The following is a 15,285-nucleotide window of genomic DNA, read 5'->3' as shown; positions in this document are numbered from 1 at the left end:
AGAGCGTCTGTCTTCCACGGCCACAAGATTTTCAATGCTCGCACGTACAGCCAGTCATGCCGACCATCCGAAGGTCTGAGTGAGTGCGCAAACGAGGCTTGTGCCATTCCGTGCATGCGAATGCGGCAATTCCTCGTACAATGCACCTGCGCAGGAGCCTACGACGAATGAGCGACGACGACGACGACGACGGAGCAAACACCGGAAAGGGTCTGCGCCACCATCGTCATTTTCTTTTTGCAGTCGCCGTTTCGGTGGTCTGGATGTTCTGTAAGTGTCTGTTGGGCGTTCGGTTTCTGCCTGGCTCGGCGGCGGACTGGAGCGTTTCAGGAGCGTAACATAGATTAGCGTTTGTTCCTTTCGTTTCGCCTGCTCGTTTGTCTTGTGAATGAATTTTTGCCTTCCTCAAACGACTTTGCCTCCACCTGGCCGCGGAGACCGAGCAAGCGGAACCGACCGTCGTATGTAGTCGGACTGTTCTGAAGTGGCCCCGTCACCACGGCTATCTGAATGAGCGATATTATGATCATTTCAACTTCTTTCGGTTCCCTTCTCATCAGCCTCGAAAGCTCACGGTCCGAATTCCGACATTTTCTCGTTTGAGGTCCCGGAGTCGCCATAGGTGCACTTGGAATCAAGCTGATCCTAAATCGAGGGCTCACAGGCTGTGGTGCCGAGAGGGACGGAGCGGAGAGTCGGTGTTCGGGGGAATACGGATGAACTCGTGAAGATCGAGGGGGCGAGACGCCGCGTAAATAGTCAGGGGGGAAGGCCGCACGAGCCTGAGGAAATCTGCGACAGCAAGACCGGGAACCGACTCCATCGGCGCTCCTGTTTTCTCAACTCTGCACATTTTCATGGTGATTCGGCTTCTCGGTATCGGACTGATAATGCCGGAATTCCTCGGCGCTCTCACAATCGATTCTCCAAGAGTGGGCTCGACATTGAACCGCTTCCTAGTCCACTGTATTCGTTCGAGTACTTGTCACTCACCGTTGTGATGCCTGATGGAGGAGAAAATGACCCTGATGATATGCCACAGACATTTTGCTCACATCAACGGTGCGGTGGAGAGATCGCGATAGATCCAAGTAAGGTCGCTCCGCCAGGATCTCGCGGAGCCGCAGCACGCAGTCTTGATTTCGATGCCGAGTCTGCAATTGCTCAAAGCTCGAGATTCGAGAGATCGCGGGAGTTTATCACGGCGACCTCTTGCCCGAGCCGTTCTTTTCCTCCCCCTGAATGCCTCTATTCTCCCTGCTTTTTTATGGAGGATGAGCGCGTTTGCTCGACCGACGTCCGCTTTGCTGGTTCGCGAACATTATCGGCTCGCCAGAAGAGCCTTTACGATAGCTGCCGACCGAGCACTCCAGGGAGCCGTATAAAACACTTATTGTTATATCACATTTTATTAGCTGCACTTTCTGTCTCGCTATATCGAACTACGTGTTCTAGCGTGACCGCCGCCGCTGCCACCACTATTGAATATCACCGGATCGGGTCACATGTTGCGCTGTGTCAGACTCGGGTACCGAACGTCGCGCCCGCATCACTAAGGAACTCCTCTCGGCGACGACTCAATTAGCCATATCGCTCTTGACCTCAACGATAATGGAACTCGTTCACAAGATCTCTCCCGCAATCTCCACAATATTCGGGGGCAACAGCGGTGCAATCCAGCATCAAAATTCGGACCGGAATACCCGGGTGGAGTGATTCAGAACTGTCTTTCTAGGAACCGCTTCCGTATCTGGGTGCTCAGTGATTCCGCCTAGGATAATATTTATTGAGCAAGCCGCTCAACGTAATACTGTGTCTCGGGGACGAGACAGATTCCCCCGGCACGCTCACGGACAACTCGATGTATTGGGATCACGTGCGCGCATATCTCAGTCGACTTTGTCCCAACGGTCCCTCGGGCTGACTTCCGGGAAAATTAACGTTATCTGCCGGCGTGTCTGTTTGTCAGACTGCGGGTCTATTTTCCTGATTCTGTTTGCTTTTCTGCTGAGGCAAGCTCTGACGATCCCCTTCGCGGAGAACTCACGCTGTAGTTTACGATTCCGCGGAGTTCAGATAACACATGCGAAACACCGATGTTCCAGCTCCGCATGCTTTATCGACGCGTTCTCGCTCAGCTTCCCTCTTCGGACCTCCAATTTTCAAGCCCGGTATTTTTTCACCCCTCGAACCTCTCATTTCCATCGCGCCTTCCCAAACAACTGCTGCCGCCGCTATCGCTAGTATAGACTGCGAATAGAAGCAGTGGAAGGTCTTGAATACTGGCAGTTTACTCGGAGTGGCAAGCCAGCAGATGTTGAGAATTGGCAGCTCTGACGGCTGCTAGCGCTCGAATTGGATCATCTTCGCAGCATCAGGGAGAGTATCCTCCGCGGGGAACACATCCGATCGGGCCGTAGAGCCTGCGGGATACATGCTGCGACAGAAGCTCAAGCGGCGGATTTCCTCCAGCAATCGTACTCCTCGTGACCTAATGAAGATGATTATGCGTATTCCGGATGAAAATCTCGATGGAGTTCTCTGAGAGCTTCTCATGTTTCTTGTCGAATCTTCCGACCGAGAGGAGGGCAAGCCAACGACCGAGCTTGAAGCCCACGAGGATTGCGTAATCAGTATAAGAGTGCGTTCTCAAACTTTCGGACATTGCTCGCCGCATCCGGACATGTGTTCCGCAATTCAGCTAACTGCTTAGCGACGCTGTCTTCGCAAAGACACCATACGAGCGGTCGTCGCGGACTGAGAGGAGGAACGAGCGAGTGGCCAAACAGACAGCTCGACTGGACGAGTCCAGTTGGCAGCCGCGGGCGTTTTGCACATCGCACAATAGAGATTGGTGCTCTCTTGGAATTGTTCGCTATACTAAACGACCCTCCTTTCTCTTTTCCCGTCCCCGCTTAGCCCCTGCTGTCGTGGCCCCCCTTCTGTTCCCCGGGCTCTTCTGTGTCTATCTCTGGGGACAAGATGGTCCTTTTCTCCCCTTCCATACAGGTTGTTGAGATTTGGCGATCTCTGCAGCAAATGACTTCACTGAATGAACGCTTTCCTCCCTCGACAACGGTCGGAACAGTGACGGGAGCGGCTGCTACGGTGGCAGCGCTTCAGCCGTTGCTTTTGACCACGGCGGCGATACACGACGCTCTCTGGTCACAATGGAAGCAGAAAGCCAAAACCCCCGCCGGTCCCCAGGCCGAATCGCCTCGGAATGTCGGTAACTAATTCGGGAGAAAATTAAGGACTGATGCGCCGCGGAAGGCGGCCCGATTGCTTGCCTGGCCCGGAACCTGCGAGCATGACATCGGACCAACATTCGACCTTCCGGCGTCGCATATCTCGAGCGAAATACATATCTGGTGCTCGACTCGCGGATGCCCGAACCCTCGGAACTGTCCAGAGTCTTTCGAATACATACGATGAGCTTCCGGACCTGATTTTCGCCCTCCGGATCAATCTAAGGACGCTCATTGGTCAGAATGATAGTCGAATCATATGGGTTCCAGCTATGGATGAAAATGACGGGACGTCGAGCGAGGAACTTTGATTGGGACCTTAATCGATAGAGGGATTCAACAAGGAAACTGAGCGTGGAATCTGGCAAAATCGTCGATGGAACCCTTGGGTTCCACAGGGATCTGAGCGTCGAGCCCCGAAGAGTGGTAGAAGGATTTATAGATTTTCATGAGTCGATTTGGAAGCCACTACTCTAGAGATTGGGATTCGAGGACCTCGTGGGGTTCCGGAAGCCCCCTACATTCGCGGAGCCTTGATCCCACACAGCCAATGATCATATATGTATGTAGGTGGCGAATCTTGGACATGCTCAAGTTGGACTTCCATCCGCGACAGTGCCATGCTGATAACGCAGAGCGGGCAACGGAAGGTGAATCGTGGCAGGTTTGCGCACTCAGATTCCAAATCGGGAACCTGGAATGATTGAGGAACACCGATCGCTGTCCAACCTTAAGACGTGCGAGAGATCCGCATAGTGCCGCCGGGACCTGTACGCGGGAGAAATCATTTCATCCATGGAATGAACTTGGTCTACAGTCGAACGCTAGGCGCATCTAAGTGGTGTCTCGCTGCTTGAGCAAATACCTAGCTGATTTCACCTGCCACCAGAATGTGGGCACTCGACAATCGCCTCACGTCTCCCCACCGCTGCCAGTGGCGATGGCTGTGGCATTGGTGGCAAGAAGAGTGGGTTTTGAGGGGCGCGGCGGACGTGGCAGAGCTGGGGAGCCATGCGTGCAAGATAGCAAGTGAGGCAGAGCTAGCCATGAAAGCGTTCCTCGTTTGCAAGTCATTCGTTCGAAAGCAGACGACCTCGGTGTCTCTCTCGCGTGCGCATCCTCTTCACATGCTCAGCACGATCTCTAAGTGCCGTGCGTGGACGTCGGAGACCCGCAGACGATAGGGCGGACAAGAAGGGGAGGGGCCTGAGGTTTGGTAGGTGAACGTTGTGTGGCGTTGAGACCACTCATAGGACGTAGAGGAACTTTACCGCTCCGAGCCGATTCGGACGCCTGAAGGTCACCGCCGCCGGAAAGCAGCTACCGTTCGTATAATTATTTGAGTGTCGACATCGGCATACGATGATCGCCTTCGAATACTTCGACGCACTCCTTATTGACCCATGGCAATTCAACAGTGGATTCCTCGTGGATAACTGTTCTGACGTGGAGCTAGGCGCGGACCGCTTCGACTGTTCGAGTCGATCAATCATACTTGAGACTCGGCGAGCTTGAATTGCACAATTCTGCGGCTGGACGATGTCGCTCCGAGCAGCGATTACTTTGATGAATAACTTTCCTCTTGTCAGACGCACTCCCGCAGCGATGCGCACATCGCGTTACGCGGACGGCGCGTCTGGACTTTTGGGTTCCATTATTCAAAATGCCTGATCGATGGAGTCCCAATAAGCAGTTGAGACGCACGCGATAGTCGACGCTGCTCACACGTTTGAGGTATCGGTCTCGTTGGAGTTTCCAAGCATACGGTGGAATTCACCGACTGGATCCGACTCTCGATGAAGAAATCATGATACTGTGCCCGAATCCACGGAAGAAGTCCTGGTGATTTTAAGGGAGGAACTTTCGGAAGGCTCATTCGGTGACTTCGGGATCCAGGAGATATCGAACTCCCTTCTTCGCTCGGGGCACCGCATGTCTAGGTGGAAAGATCATCGCTCCTCGACTTCACTTACGCTCGGTGCTCTACTCACTGAAATCGCGACATAACGAGCCCGAGAATGGGCCCAGGGAAAATGACTTTGAATAAATGTGGCGATAACCTTCGAACTCTCGACGTACAAAGTCGATTTTTGTTTAATTTGAGCATTCCCTCTGGTCGATATCAGTGATCGGGAACGCCGTCATGTCTGAGGAATCGTGACTCGGATCGGGATCCAGATTTGCGAATCTAAGCTGGAAATGCCGAGGTATGTATATCAGAAAAGGCTCGACCGGGGAACCAGTCGGTGGGAAAGACGCTGAGCCGATGCCGGGAGTACTCGATGACACCGACATCCTCCTCATGAAAGCGATCGGTGAAGGTTCCCTCAGCGAAGCCATCGAGGAGACTGAGGCATCGAGAAGGCTCTTGGAAGAGTGCATAAGTTGCTCAGCATCAGGGTTCGGACACAGGTCTGGCAGACCGATCGCTATGAGATTCACTTGCGGATGAGCTAGAGCTTGAGAACGCCACACGATTACAGGTGGCGCCTTGCAAAAAATTCTCACGAAACGGCCCATTTTGCATGATCGGCGATCACTCTGAATGGAGTGGAAAAGTTTGGGGTTGGTCTGGCTTTCACGCTCTCCTCGACCGATACATGGTGAAGGAGAGACGCAGGTAGAGATCGGAGGTTGTCAGCCGCAACTGGATAAGCTGCGTCAGTCGTCGAAATCCTGAAGCTGCATCCTGAGAAATTTCGGAACCGCGAAATCGATCCCTCGAAGGACCTGTTCGGACCTCGCGGCTCCGGAGGAAAATTGTGCGTTCGAGCTGCGGCTGATCAGATAGATGCGTGTTCCACACGGATGATCGGCTCAGAACTCGTGAAGAAATTCATCGGGACGAAGTGCGGATGACTCGAGAGCTTTACTATTTGGCGGGGAGCCACAAATCCAGCATCGCTTTCTTCGTCGAGTTCGATGCTGTCGGCTGAACTCCCGATGATGACCGTGTCGGTGGCGGCAATGAAGTGCAGCGCACGATGCTGGAACTCATCTACCAGCTCGACGGCTTCGATGAACGTCGGAGTCATCACGGCCACGGATCGACCAGACACTTCGGACTTGGCCCTAATGAGACCCTGCCGCTTCGATTGCAAAATTGAATCCGGACTCCTAGATCGAGAAGGTAGACAACAAATCAAAATTATTGCGAATCGAATCAGCGTTGAGAAGGATATCAGATACGACCTGCTTTCGGGGATCTGACCTCGCAGTAGGGCGCGGAAATCAGGTCTCTGTGCACCGAAGCCGGCATGTTTGCGATCCGAGCTCGGAAGAAACTGATTTCAGAGTAGATCTCCTCGAGGCAACCCACAAGGTCATCAAAGTGAAAGCCGAATTCTCGGCGGCAGCCGCGTACACGAGGAACAAGTGACCCGAATCAGAGCCACCGTGCAGGACGACCGCAGCGTAGATAATCTTGCTTCATATAATTCAATGCTTCCGGTCTGCTCATCGGCTCCTAATCTGCGAGTGCTCGGCAGGGTGAACGACGGATGGGATAAGAAAATTTAGTATCGATGTTTCCTGCCTCTCGGCTTCTATCTACAAGCAGCTTGGTCGGAATGCCTGTGCGATCGATTAGGTAGGTTTGCTTTGCGCTTCGGAGCGGGAGGCAGCAGAAGAAGAGGAAACTATGACCGAATCGAAATCACAGAAGACGGCATCGTCTGTTCCGCTAAGTCTAAAGGGTTTTGCTGGAGCCGCTTGGAGAGAGAGGGTGCATTAGGAATGCGACTCTTCTCTGCCTGGCTCGAGCTGACGTCTTCTCTCACATTCTTCTCTACCTGTAGTAATGCAACATGCAACTGATTCGAGAACGGCAGGCACTCCTTCGGATGGGAGAGCCACCGACCTGAACGTCTTGCTAGCAGCCTTAATGGTCCCACTGATTCCTGGAGCCTCAAAAACAGCAATTCCGCAGAGAACGGGGACAACGCTCGGGGGGAGGAATCTCGCGGAGGCTGTCTCTCCGACTCTGATCCCACTGCAGCTGTAGAGGTTTCCTCCTTCTTCCGAACGTCTTTTTGTGCTGCGTCCCGGACTCCTCTGTCAATGCTTCGCAGGGGTCTCAATCCTAGAAGAGGTGTTTATTTAGCTCCGTCGCAGTCACAGGGAATTCGGAGATTCCTCGGAATCTTCCGCAAGGAACCTCTGGAGCTCGATTGGGTGGAATGGTGATTCTTCGTAGACTGATGTGACTCTTCGATGACTCCGTGCAGCGTCGAAACTCAAACCAGCATTGGTGCGATACATAGCTTCCCGAGCCCAGCCAAGGCATCGTGCTTGATTCCCAAATTTTACGCCTACATGGATTGTATAATTTGTGGATAACCCTCAAAAGGTTTTTGCATTGCAGCTTCCGTGTTTCCGAGCCGGATCCATCTCAAACAAGAAACTTGTAGTACATTAACGCTGGCCGGATGGGGGGAAGGGCGAATCAATGCATGCGAGGCCGGAGAAGCTTTGGCGAACTTTCCTCTGATAATAGTTTCGAGTTCAGAAAAAGAAGACAAAAAAAGAGGAGCGAGCATCCAAAGCCCTGCGCGTCTGGACGTCTGGTTAGTATCAGATTTGGCGTCGGATCCCGCGGCGTCCTGCTCATCGCGTTGGATGAAGAGCTAATTCGGCGCATCTTTACGCCGTATCGATGACCTTGCGAGCGCGCGTTGGCGCTACAATCCCGTACTATCTGGATGTTTGCGAGAGCGCCGGCTTGTCGCGCTCGGTGAGATGAGAACCGAGGGGGGGAGGGTTGGTTTCCCCTGAAATATGTGCAAGTCTGCTGATCATCATTATTCCAGCGGTAGTACAACAGCAGAAAACGACTTGAGCTCCATTAAGGCGATACTCCCAAAAACTAGGCCACACGTTCCGCTCCGTCTGTTTCCAGACCTAGGACCTGAAGACTGGGCACGCACTCCGCTCGGGAGGCCTCCCACAAAACTATCCTTCCCATGTTAGCATGCTCGGCGTATAAAAACATCCCGCTGATCGCAACAAGAGCGGCTAACGTACAACAAAGGAAGAGAGAGCAAGAACACTGTCGGAGCGCGCCGCGACGCCGGCGCCCGGGCCCAAGCCATGTGTGCTGCTGGACTCGCGAGCTGGAATGAGTCGGTGATGAGAACGATACGGCATGATTGACGCAGTAGGCATGCATACAATGGTGGGTAATTACTCCGGACGCGTTCACGCGTGCCTGTAGTCGTCTAGTTTGGGAATCGCTGATTCGTGTAATGACAACTTCGGCGTAGCGTTCGTATGTTTTAGCGTACGGGAACTCGCCGTCCTCCCTCTCGGATTGCTTGCTGCCTATATCAGATCGATGTGCCCAGTGAAGGCTACACGGTCGGCGTCGGAGCCCCGGGACGAGGCATAGAATTCCGTCGATACGTGTTGGATTCGACAGGGAGAAGTTTTGCTATTGACGGGAGCGATCGCTGCTGCCTAGGGCCTCATCATCACAGGAATACGACATCGTCGCAGCGGCAATCGCTCGTCCATCTACAATGGACAATCAATCCGTTTGCGGCTAACCGTTTATCCGCGGAGCGTGTAAGAGAGTCGTTTGATCGACGGGTTTCGGTCCTGTCCGTGATTTCTCTATTTGTGCGGCGCGATCGTACGAACTCGATCGCGTGATCGTTGCGTGACGAGGACTCGTGTATACTTCTGTTCCAGAGGCCAGGAGAGGAGGAGGCGTGCTCACCTAGATGAGCGCGCAACGATACGCGATGCTTCCCCGACTGAATTTCGTTGAGGATCACATGACAATGACAATTGGCAATTTGGGTATCCGAAGATCAGCGATCTGCTTACCCGGAACAGCATACAATTGCAGGCGACGATTGGATCAGCAGCCCACGCGATGGATTGGGCTGAATTCTCAGGCTATGACGAATTCGATAGGGATGCGGAGAGTTTCTCTACAGAGCAACTGGAGGGGAGGGCGCGGGGGAACGTTGGCGACAAAGTCGCTGTGACGCTTTTTTGAGTCAATCTGGGGTCTGTGCTCGCTTGTGTAGAGTGTCGAGTGGAACATTAATTTTACGAACGAGTGACTTCACGAGGAAGACATGCCAGCGCTGGTGAAATCGAACTCAAATAACTTCGTAATGAAGTCCTTAATTAAAAGCGTCGTTGTAGTTACTCCGCATCGCCGCAATGCATAGCTCGATCTTTTCACAGCACGTCTTCAACACTGTGTCATTCCGAATACGCTCCGGATGGCGGAATATCCTATCTTTCGAGTGCGATGATCGGGTATACCGATGGGTAAAAATCAGAGCGAGATTTCCGCTCCAGCGCTCATATACGATGCCCGGGGACTCGTCGAGAGGCCGGTCGGCTGACCTACCCGTTTCGCGCATGGGAGCAAGGCGTCTATGAGAAGAGTAAATGTGGCTCCCAGTCATTCCGCGCGTATAGTTCGGTCTCTGAATCCCCCTCATCCAGGAGGGTAACTCAAGCCGAGAGCTCCTGCTCCGAAGCTCGATTCCCCCTCCCTACCGAATATCCTCTTCCGAATAATGGTCGAGAGTTTGCTCCAAATAGCGGTTACTAAGGCTTTGGTAGAAGCCCAGGGACCTCCATTCTGGCGAACAGTCGTGATCAATCGATGGATACTCTGTATATCAGATCTATCTATTAAAGGAACGAACTGATGCGAGGAGCCGCTCCCGATGCTTGAGACCCGCAGATGAGCACAACTCCTCCAAGAGCTCGGATCATCTCCGGGAACTGCAGAGAGCAGACCGGTTCGGACTGATCAGTGCTCCTTCTGCCAAACATACGAACAAACAGTGATGGTAACGAGCCTTGTTGGAACACGTCGGACCGTGGATGGCAGGCGGACAAACGGGGGAAGGAACGAGCGGATGGACGGGCTCGTCGAACAACCCTTTGCGCTTTAGTTAATGATTTACGAAAAGACCCGCGAGCTGCTGCCCATCTAGTTAGCTGGCCACCCGAAGTGATCGCTGCCCGGCGCGGAGGGAGGGAAAATTATCCGATACAATCGATGATGAACACTCGCGCTCTCTCATGCAATGTCTGTGTCTCCTCGAGAACCAGACGAATCGACTTCCCCACGGGAGGAGTTCGCGAGCGCGTCGTTTGCTCTCAAACAAAAGCCGAAGATGTTGCCCCCGATGAGGGAGGAACGGACATCGGCAAACGAGCACGGTCAGACCCTCTTGGACAGAAGAACACGAGACGGGGAGAGAGGAAGGATGAAAACCGCTTTAGACAAAAACTTCATTCAGCTCCAGGCGATGGAGTCGGCAATGGAACGACAAAGCGAAGTACCCGGATGATTGATTCTTTGAGAGATTCAGCGAGACGAGCTGGAAACTTTGGAGCTTCGGAGCGGGGTCATATGTTCAACTTCTTCGCGCTCCCAATTTACCGGGTGCTTCTCTTTTTCGGCTCGGCGTTCTCCTTCCTATCGATGCTCGCAATTCTCGTGAGCAGTCTCGAGCTCTCGGATTCGGGATGTTCAGGGATCAATTAATCGATACATTAGTCAATGATGTCGAACACTTTCTTTGTTTTCTCGTCCTCGTCGCTCCGGGAGGGTGAAGAGCTCCAGGCAGAGAGATGGAGTCGACTCAAATGGAACGAAACGGAAGCTGGAGCCTGTCCGCCGTTCGAGCGAGAATTCGCACTCACGGTACTCGATCCACATCGGGAAGGCGGGGGTAATAGGAACGAACTCTTCGGCTTCATTGAGGACACATTCTCCCACCACTCCATGGAGTTCTCCATTCCTATCCATAGAGAGCGACCGAGCAAGGGGAAGCAGCGGAGGATGTACGCCAAGGGAGCATGCCCAGCGCTAGAAACGAATCCTTGGTGGACAGACTGAGAGTTCTAGCCATCCCGGAGTGCTACATGAGCTAGCTGAATGTCGGTTGCCTCCGAGTGCCAGGGTTTGAGGAAGCAAGACCGTCGAATGAGAGCATCAACATGCCGATACCTTTTGCGATACCACTTGATGAAGTACTCCAGGACGACTTGGAAGTCTAGAGGATCGTGCCGACACGCGAATTTCTCCTTCAAGAGTGTCGGGTGAGGCATGCTCAAGACCAATCATCTTCAATATTCGGTAATAGAATGCTTACCGCTAGCTGCGCGCTTACTCAAGAAGAGCGCACAGAATATCTTCATTGAGTAAATGTATACGCAGCGGGCAGCTCTCTCATGCAATACTTTCACTTTCGGAAGTTCTCCGGACGGAAACACCAGGATGAGACCCAATGCTCAGCGATCAAGAGACAAGTGATTTATATGAAACTCGATAATCCCGCACTGAACATGTTCTGCAATCCTAATGGAATTTCGCGCAATGGCTGACGTCATATCGAGTAGTGAAGGCGTCTGAGCCGGTCTAGCGGGGGCGCCAGGCAGGGTTAGGATATCCCAAGCGAGTTCGAGACTTCCGTGATCACAGAGGCCATTTCCGATCGAGGACAAAGACGAGGACGATCAGCTGGAAAAGAACCTGCAGATTCGGAAGTGTGAGCTCAGGTCCCGTGCGGTAGCGTGGTTGACTACTATGAGCCCTGGCTATCAAGAAAGAGCGCTCGATTTCCGCAACTAACTTGTGATGAAATGACAATAGTTTTCATGATCAATCTGCTTAGTTCAACATCGGCGTCTGATGATATCCCAACGATGTCATGACCCCTGTACAGCTGGAATGGAGCAATGAAGCTTTCGTTGGAGATAGGAACGAAAGGGAAGGACGATGGATAATAATGGAATGCGCGAAGGGTTCGGAAAAAACTTTCTCACCTTTTGGCGTATCTCAATGTCGTAGTCGTCCTTGGGAAGGAACTCCGGACCATGTGAAGCCGCAATCTGTATACAGATGCTCGCCAAACCCCAAACCGCGTACGGGAGGGCTGTCCTTTTGTTGTACTGCAATTCGCAAGTTGGATATGATCAAATGCTTGCCGACCGGAGCTTCGGAGAGTCAACGCAGCGGAGAGGATCAAACCGAATTGCTCACGAAGTTAACGGCGTAGAAGAGGCCGAGACTCGAAAGCGCCAGTATCAAGTCGTCGATGACAGCAAACATTAGATTAGGTTGCTTCGTGTTTGCCAACTTATTGAGTCCGAAGTAGATCATGAAGGAAACGTCCACATAGCGCACTAGCTGAAGTAAGAGTACTGTAGCATTTCGCGGAGGTCTCTAAGGGGATCCGGTCTCGAGGATATAATGCGTGCTTCGTCGGGAGATTCGAATACACCGAGGGATTAGGATTAGGAGCTACTCTTAATGGACATCGTCATAAGATGACCGCAGAACGCGCCAAGAAGCTGCTCACCGTGGTCAAAGCGGCGACGATCACGACAGAGTCCGCCTTCCAGCTACTCGGCGGACTTTTTCGAGGGAATTCACGCGGTCGCAAATTGGTTTCCTGCGCGGGAGTGTTTGGAAAACAGATTTTCAGCTCCTATACGCGGCTCCTCCGGCAGCGAATGTGAGACGCTTCCGATACCACAGATAATGCCGCTCCTCCAGGATTGAAAAAAAACTCACAATCTTGCTCGAGGCACGGTAGGCCGGAGACAACTCCGTGACGCCGCGAATTTGATACATGGCAACCACGGCCCAGAGATCGAGACGGAATGCGGAGCCTGGCGACAATAAGGCTAAAGCTGCAATGAAGCCTATCGATCAACAGACTCACGCCAAGACGTTCGACGCTTCAATCGAAGCATAATGTGTAGTTCCCACCGTCATTGCTCCGTCGTATCGATCCCGTGACATCGGTCCGATACACTCAGTCGTCGGACGAGAGGATACCGTGGCATCGGAGTCATTCCGTCTCAGGCTCATACAACCTCGATTTTTTTTACTACGCTCCTCGTACCGGGACTAGACAATCCGCTCGTCTTTGTTTCGAGCAGAGCGCTGCACTCCGCGTTCGACGTGTGGTAGAGAGAAGCATTGCATCGGAGCCTAGGCATCGATCTGCTGCTCTCACATTGGAAATTCCCGAAATTCTGCGCAAAAACCCCGCTGAGGCGAAAAAGGATTTTACCGTTGGTGAGAGTGATTATTGTGGGAGTCCCCTTTACAAATAACCTCTATCGCGGCAATCCACTCGCTTTAAAATTGTCAGCCTGATTTCTTCCGAGGGAAACTCCGGCGCGGATCTCTCCGATCATTTTCTCGAGAACGTGGGATCGCCATATCCGGACCAACACCTGGTGACTCGCGAAGATTCTGAAGAGCGCAAATCACTAGCCCACGTAGCTGGGTTGGTACAGCAAAGAAGACCCCAGAAAAAATGAGCCGATGAGATCATAGACATTCTCGCCGGGATATACCGATGCTCGCGATATGAGAAGTATCCCAGCAGCAGTCAAAGTTCATGTCCGATATTAAGACTTTAAGTATCATCATTCATCACTGGTGATCTGTAAGCCACGACCTCGCCTAAGAACCCAGGTAGCGGAGAGCATCAACTCGCCCCGGTGGCGTCGGCGTCGGTTCCCATGATGGCTCGCAAGTAAACGGATCAGTGGTGGCCCATCGCGCAGGAGAGGCCAAGCGGGAGAGCTGCTTCGTACGCAGATTGCCCTCCCCAGATAATTTTATGCAAGCCTCAATCTAGGGGGATCAGATAGGCCGGTCGGTCAGTTCTCCGAGCCCTACTCCTTGCAAGGAGTCAAAGGCGCGGCAATCTCCGGGCCTAGCCGATAAATTAATGTGTATGTGCGAATCGATTCGGTTTCATTGCTCGCAATGTTACTCGTATCTATGCACGAGAGTCGTAAGGGCCCCTAAAGACTGGCAATCATGGCATTCCCGCGCCAGCCAGGAATTCGAAGGATTATCCGATCGATCGATGCGAAGTAGATGGAACAGCTGATTGGCGGGGAATCGAGAACAAATCGCACAGAGAGATTCCGACGCTCCACTCCATGGTACCCTCGCTTGAGCAGCGTTCCTTACTATCTTCGACATTAAAGGATCGATATGCCCGACTAGCCCTCGGCTTTCTCTCCAACGCCGTGCCGACTAGCCTGCTCAATCTGATTCACAGGCTCTGCAAAGGAATCCACGCGTTTCCGATTATGTATCATCTCAAAATGGAGATTCAACCTTACAAGACCTTCCTCATGCGGCATCGACTTATCATCTTCAGTCAGGGCATTGAGGTGCACCTCAGACCACGAGGAGCTCCCTCTTTCTTTTGCAACGACAAAATGAGTCCTCTAGGCGTGATATTCGAAAACGCTTCTCGGTTCGATTCACGAATTGATTCACGATCAAAGCGGAATATCGATTTCCAAGTCGACTTATATCGGAAGTCGGAGCATTGGAGTTCATTCAAGGGCGCGCCGGAGGGGAGTGCACTGATTAGAAATGTACGGGAACGAGAGAGACGGGAAGAAGAAAAGTGACTGTGCGAGAATCCCGCCAGAATCCATCTGGGATGCGGCGCTCCTCGCCTACTTCCGCAGGTGAGTTTGGGAGCAAATAATCCTCGATTGCGGAATCGGCCCCCACCGCATGACAGGAAGCTCTGTACGGAAGAATCAGTATAGGAGCAAACTTCAGCACAGAATCCCAACGGGAGGAAATAGGGCATATCGGAACCTTTCTTCCAGACTGAGGTATTATTTCATCTTGGCGAGAGTCTGGGGACTCAGTGATTATCCGCATCAGCTCTTGAAGCTTCAACCTAGTCAGTGCTTAAGGATCTGGGGTCAGCTCATCTTTGTGATGTCACTCGCAGGAAACGTTCAAGCCGTGATCTTCTTCTGTTTTCCGGAGTTGATCCCGGACGAGTTTTATCTATTGCGGCTGAGCTGCCAAGGCAATCCGTTCAGGTAGGTGGCGTCACCCTTGCAAGCGCACTCGATCATTCGGCACGTGCCCAGAAATGACTCGGACTTCCTCTCCGGTAGATCACTGGTCGAGATCGTGACTCGGTCCCCACTAACTAATTGTGAGCATTCTTCCAGATATATCATACCGATATTTTCTGTATCGATGTCGATCCTCAGATAT

General features: G+C 52.6%; 1 pseudogene; it reads left to right on the top strand.

The window, feature by feature from the left end:
- The first annotated feature begins 5,793 nt into the window (after positions 1–5,793).
- Positions 5,794–6,627, top strand: LOC100905631 (26S proteasome regulatory subunit 7 pseudogene; annotated as a pseudogene).
- The last annotated feature ends 8,658 nt before the right edge of the window (positions 6,628–15,285 follow it).

This window comes from Galendromus occidentalis, unplaced genomic scaffold, assembly GCF_000255335.2.
Source record: "Galendromus occidentalis unplaced genomic scaffold, Mocc_1.1 scf7180000077466, whole genome shotgun sequence".
NCBI lineage: Eukaryota > Metazoa > Arthropoda > Arachnida > Mesostigmata > Phytoseiidae > Galendromus > Galendromus occidentalis.
This window is presented reverse-complemented; position numbering and strand designations above follow the sequence as displayed.